This window comes from Euphorbia lathyris, chromosome 8 (genome assembly GCF_963576675.1).
Source record: "Euphorbia lathyris chromosome 8, ddEupLath1.1, whole genome shotgun sequence".
In the NCBI taxonomy this organism is placed as follows: domain Eukaryota; kingdom Viridiplantae; phylum Streptophyta; class Magnoliopsida; order Malpighiales; family Euphorbiaceae; genus Euphorbia; species Euphorbia lathyris.
In genome coordinates, this window is record NC_088917.1 from 5808784 (window position 1) to 5815703 (window position 6920).

Sequence of the window (6920 nt, forward strand, 5' to 3'; positions counted from 1 at the left end):
ATCATTTAAGATATGTTTGAGTTGAATTCAAGCTAGAATGCGTTACTAGTGGATTTAAATCACGATGCATGTATTTCAATCAATATGCGGTGCCCATGATAATCCTCATCCTCATAGACCAGTCAAAATGTTCAATTTCTTTAACTAAAAAAGAACAAGATTAGTTATTTCAGAATTCTAGATAAGAAGTTTCCATTGTTAAATAAACTAATTAAATGAATTACTATGCAAATGCTCAAATATGGTTCCAATTGGAGCATATTCAAACACCATTGTCCTATCGAAAGGTTCAGGCTCCTCGAGGTAGCCAATTAGATTGACAAAGTTTTTATGGTTGACGCAAGACAAAGTATCAACCTAAGGTACATCAACAAAATAGGAAAAAAGTACGAAAATTAAATAGAAAAAGGCAAGAGATTGAAATATCAGATTTTCTAATGTAATATATTCTGCTAAGTAATTAGAAAACCGAGCACACCTTTTTCCTATATGATATCTCAGCCTAATTAATTATCATCAAAAGGAATGTCCTTTGCTTCGGTCGAATTCGAATACCCCAACCCCAAACTAAGTATATAGATACTCTATGTTAAACATGGAGGAATAAATGGAGAAGATTCACTATTGATACCTAAATCCTAAAAAGATAAAATCAATCGAGTTTCAAGCTAAGGTTATTAATTACTTATTGAAGCTAGAAATTGTATTTACCAACAAAAAAATCAACCAAACAGAATAGAAAGCACAAGAAATAGAAAGCACAAGAAATAGAATGATAAAATCAATATACAATTGAAGTTTTGAAACATAATAGAAATTCCACAAAATATTAATTCGCAAAATGGCGAAGAACGAATCCCATCGAGCTTATAGAATGTGATTTCTAGAAATCTATAGGATCAACTAAGGCTGGGCACATATCCTAAAGATACTAGATTGGACCGAACATATGACGAAAAAGATTCAGAATTGGAATCACATTTTGACTAATTTTGACCAAATGCGACCATTTCGGTAAAAAAAAGTCAGAAATTTGGTCTGATTTTGGATTCTTTTCCTTATATATTCGATCTAATATAATATCTTTAAGTCTGCACCTAACCCTAACATCAGCTTAACAACTACAAGTTGGTTATCGACGGTTTCTCTAAAGATTAGCTCTGGCATATTACACGACAAAATCTGTTCTTGCCATCTAGTCGAGGTCTCCCATTATCGATGATCTTTTGGGCCCATGACTTGTAGTTTTGTCACCACTACCATTGGATTAATGACAACGGTGCGAAAATACTTGATAGGGGCATTTTGTCCCTATTTTTTAGCGTGATTTACAGTTTAATTTCGAGCTTAATAGATAAGTTTAATTACAAAAATAGTATGTTTTCAAATAAATTACGAAATAAAAATCAATTTTACATTTTTAGTTGATTTCTTTAGTTTTTAATTAATTTCAGAAAAATAAACATCAAGCTAACTCGGTTCTCGGAGATCGTATTTTTAGGTACAAAGAAGAAAACACTCAAGCACTAACTTTCGGATACGCGGGGTGTAAAACAAGGCACGCGGTGCGTAGAACAATGCCCCTCAATACACGGCAGTCAACTGAGCATTCCCGCATGGTCAACATCAACTACGCGGGGCGTAATCATACTACGCGGAGCATCTCCTATGTGAATTAAAGATAAAAGTTCCAGGAACTCACTTACGCGGGGCGTAACCTAGACCACGCGGAGCGTACAAGGCATATTTCGAGCAAATACGTTCCAGGAGCTCAACCACGCGGAGCGTATCCCAGTTTACGCGGGGCGTGGTTGAGTCAATAAGTCTAATTCTAGTCCACGCGGAAGAAATTATCAACGGAATGGGTTGATTTTACAGATACGCGGAGCGTACCACCTTCTACGCGGGGCGTACCTTGTGAAACCTGCAAAAATAGTGTGAATTCTTGTTTGTAACTTGTGTAATTACGATTCTACCCCCGAGCTTGATGTGTATAAATAAGAGTGATTAGCACTCATTTCCTCATTTAGATTTTTGTATAGCCAAACTCTACCACTTTGAGAGCTTGTTCACTTGTTTCGTCATTCCGTCGAAGTTCCATTCCATCCTCTTCCACCAAGCTCGAGAAGTTCCACCTCCAAGACCTAGGTGACGGCCTTGAGTCCGGTTAGCTAGTTCTAAGAGCCGATTCTACCCTTTTACTTGCTAATTAGTTTGCACTCTTCCTATGTACTAGGCTTGGTTGTACTCATATTCTTTTTATTCCATATTTATAATATATGATTTACAATACCCGTTTCTTTATACGTGTTGATATTTGCTACTTGTTTCGTAGAGGATGTCCTCGTAAAAGTGGATAAGTTCATCTTCCCCGCCGACTTTGTAGTGCTTGACATGGCGGAGGACGACTCGGTGCCCATCCTCTTGGGAAGACCATTTCTTGCAACCGGACGAACTCTCATAGACGTCTTTGAAGGCAAACTTATATTACGGTTGCAAGATGAAGAGGTAGAGTTCAATGTTTACGATTCCATGAAATTCCCTTCTAATTCCATGGAAATTGCAAATTTTTAAATTCTACGGATACTATTGATATGTTTGTTGAGGAATTTTGTGATAGGTCTTCCGTAGAAGCCTCTTCAAGTAATAGCGAGCATATGGAGGAGGAACCATTGAATAAGACGTTTGAATACTCCTCCGAAATAGAACAATGTTTGTGGGCAAGGAACCGGTATGAAGGATTGGACCGGGACAGTAAGACTAAGCCAAAGACGTCTCTCGAAGAACCGCCAGCTTTGGAACTCAAACCCTTGCCCCCTAACTTGAAATATGTTTTCTTGCAACCTCCCAATTTCTTACCCGTTGTTATCTCTTCTCTTTTGACAGTAGAAATGGAGGAAGCACTGATTGTGGTGTTGCAAAAGCACAAAGGGGCATTTGGATGGACCATCCACGATATCAAAGGAATTAGCCCCACCATTTGCACACACCGCATTTTCATGGAGGACGAAGTTAAGCCGACCGTGCAACCGCAACGACGACTCAACCCAAATATGAAAGAAGTGGTGAAAGCCGAGGTAATCAAACTCCTCGACGTAGGTATAATATTTCCTATCTCCGACAGTCAATGGGTGAGTCCGGTCCAATGTGTCCCGAAACAAGGAGGCACAACGGTAACGGAAAATGAACAAGGGGAATTAATCCCCACAAGAAAAGTAACAGGGTGGCGGGTATGCATAGATTATAGGAAACTTAACGAAGCCACCCGCAAGGATCATTTTTCCTTACCGTTCATTGACCAAATGTTGGAAAGGATGGCAGGCCACCAATTCTTTTGCACTCTAGATGGACTATCCGGATATATGCAAATCCCCGTTGATCCCTCGGATCAAGAAAAGACAACATTCACTTGTCCTTATGGGACGTTTGCATATAGACGAATGCCATTTGGACTGTGCAATTCCCCTGCCACCTTTCAACATTGCATGATGGCTATTTTTTCCGATATGATAGAAGACTTCATGGAAGTCTTTATGGATGAATTTTTGGTTTTCGGGTCGTCTTTTGAAAATTGTTTAAACAATCTCGACAGAGTCCTTCAACGATGTGAGGACACTAACCTCGCCCTTAGTTGGGAAAAGTGTCAATTTATAGTGCGAGATTGTATAGTGTTAGGACATAAAGTGTCCGGGGAGGGAATCGCGGTCGATCTGGCCAAAATTGAGGTAATTGAAAAATTGCCTCCCCAAATTAATGTAAAAGGGATCCGGAGTTTTTTGGGTCATGCGGGTTTTTATAGGAGATTCATTAAAGACTTCTCCAAAATAGCTACCCCCTTGACACAACTCCTCCTCAAGGATGCGGAGTTTAATTTTTCATCCGAATGCTCAAACACATTCAACACACTTAAGGAAAAACTAATCAACGCACCCATCATGGTGAAACCAAATTGGGGCCTCCCATTTGAACTTATGTGCGATGCCTATGAGAATGCAAAGCTATACAAGGAACGTACGAAAAGATGGCACGACAAGCACGTGCAACTCCGGGAATTCCACAAGGACGATCAAGTCCTCTTATATAACTCCCGTCTCCGATTGTTCCTCGAGAAGCTGAAAAGCCGCTGGTCGGGACCGCACACGGTCGTCAACACGTATCCATCCAGAGCCATAGATATACAAAGTCCTGACGGTACAATGCAAAAAGTAAATGGCCAGCGATTGAAAATCTACCGAGGAGGAGCTCTCTCCGCCTCACGAAAAATCTACTCGTTTACAAGCTCCCTAAGCACGCACAAGAAAGTCGAGCTACGCCGACTCTAAACGTAGCACTGTTTTGCATTTCTTGAAAACCAAATCCCCTTTTTATCCAAAGGCCCACGCGGAGCGCCCCTCTCGGCACGCCCCGTGTGGACCATTAAGTTAATAGAACAAGGCTTGAAACTCGGATTACGCGGAGCGCCCCTCTAGGCACGCCCCGCGTAACCGGCCTTCTGCCCGAAAAATGGCTTGAAACTCGAATCACGCGGGGCATAGCGTCCCTCTGGGTACGCCCCGCATATCCGAGTCTGTGCCCAAAAGTCAAACAAAATACACTTCTTACACGGAGCGTTCCCTTGGGCACGCCTTGCGTACAAACAGACCTGTACGGTCCTCATTTCTTTTAAATTCCCCTTTATTTTTCATTTTGTTTTTGTTTTCTTTTCTTTTTCGACGTCTTTGGAATACACGTCATTTTAATCACGCGGAGGGTCGTGCAACCCCGCACTTACAGTTTGTTTTGCACTAACAAAAACAAAAATAAAAATAAAATAAACAAAAATAATTGAACTAATTTATTGGCTCATAAATTTCCCGACACACTACCTTCTTCGGAAAATAATTAAAAGTTCCGTTATTTGTCGTCAAAAGTAAATACGTCGAAACAAAAAGGATCGGTTTAATTAAGAAATTTAAGTCTTGATTTCGAAGTTATGGAATTTATGCAAAGCCAAGATTCGTACTAAACAAAAGCATTGAGTCCTAACCCACAAGTTATCTCTATAATGAAATTTAAAAAGGCAATAAAAACGAGATTTTTGTAAATTTACGAGAACTTGAAAGTACACAATTTAACCCGAAACTCATGTGAGGTATTTTTGAGCCTAAAAGAGTTCGTACGAGAACTCTATTTCTTTCACAACATTTCGAGAGCTTTGACTTCACTCAACTCATAGAGTTTGCATCCAATACCGGGTTAAGTACACTTATTTTGGTAAGAAGGGCAATAGATGATAAAACGGACCCACTTAGGCTAATTCTTTTCTTAATTATTTTTCTCGTTTTCATAAACCTTTAGGAAACCCCCTCGAGCCTATTAACCGACTTCTTTGCTAACACCTTTTTGATATTTAACCCTTTTTCCTCTTGGTCAAACACCAATAAAATCAACCGCATCGGAACTACCCAAGAACGAATCATAGCCTTAGCCAGTAAGCACAATAAAACTTTGAAATCGTTTTTGTGCCGCTCTCAAATAAAAAGAAAAAGAAAAAAAAGAGCAAAAAGGCATTCTCAAGCTCCACCCGAGGAATTTCAAGTTATATTTCACAAACTTGCTAAAACCAAACAAATGAAAAGGTGATGCGATCATCAAAATGGTATTTGGACTCGAGTTTCTGAAAATTAACCACTTACCACTAAAAAGCCACCCACATTACAACCCCCTCCGGGTCCATTTTTAATATTGCCCAAACCATAATATAGGTGGAAAAACCCGGATGAAAATGCAAACTCTAGGTGACTTTGAGTAAGTGCAAAGAAGAGCGTAAAAACACCAACCCACCAAAAGTTTGAGCGTAAGAGTGAAATCCCTTGGTAAGGTACAATCAGGTTCTCAAAAGATAATCAATCCCCGTTAATATTGCCTACTAAGTTTAATTATGGAGGTTTCGAATAAGTTTTGGTCACTCATTCGCTTGCGTGAGTACTCGTCGAAAACTTTTCGTAAAACTTTAGCTTTGAAATCACTCACTTGGTAAAACCAACCGGAGGTTTGTTTCTCAATTGTCTCAATACCTTGTCTTTCGATTTCTTTTACTTGAGGACAAGTAAAACTTTAAAGTCCGAGGAGGTTGATAGGGGCATTTTGTCCCTATCTTTTAGCATGATTTACGGTTTAATTTCGAGCTTAATAGATAAGTTTAATTACAAAAATAGTATGTTTTCAAATAAATTACGAAATAAAAATCAATTTTACATTTTTAGTTGATTTCTTTAGTTTTTGATTAATTTCAGAAAAATAAACATCAAGCTAACTCGGTTCTCGGAGATCGTATTTTTCAAGTACAAAGAAGAAAACACTCAAGCACTAACTTTCGGATATGCGGGGCGTAAAACAAGGCACGCGATGTGTAGAACAATACCCCTCAATACACGGCAGTCAACTGAGCATTCCCACATGGTCAACATCAACTACGCGGGGCGTAAATCATACTACGCGGAGCGTCTCTTGTGTGAATTAAAGACAAAAGTTCTAGGAACTCACTTACGCGGGGCGTAACCCAGACCACGCGGAGTGTACAAGGCATATTTCGAGCAAATAAGTTCCAGAAGCTCAACCACGCAGAGCGTATCCCAGTTTACGCAGGGCGTGGTTGAGTCAACAAGTCTAAATCTAGTCCACGTGGAAGAAATTATCAACGAAATGGGTTGATTTTGTAGATACGCGGAGCGTACCACCTGTTGGTCCCGTGTGATTAGTTCCAGGGGGGGGGGTTAGGAACTAATGTAACTTTTTCGATTTTAATTGAGCTGACTTAATATATTTTCTTAAGTTTGTCAGCTCAGCTTTGGTCAGCACGGCCGATTATAGCATAAGATAGCTTTAGCCAGATATTGACTAGAGCTATTTTACATGTGAGTTGGGAATTGACACTTTTG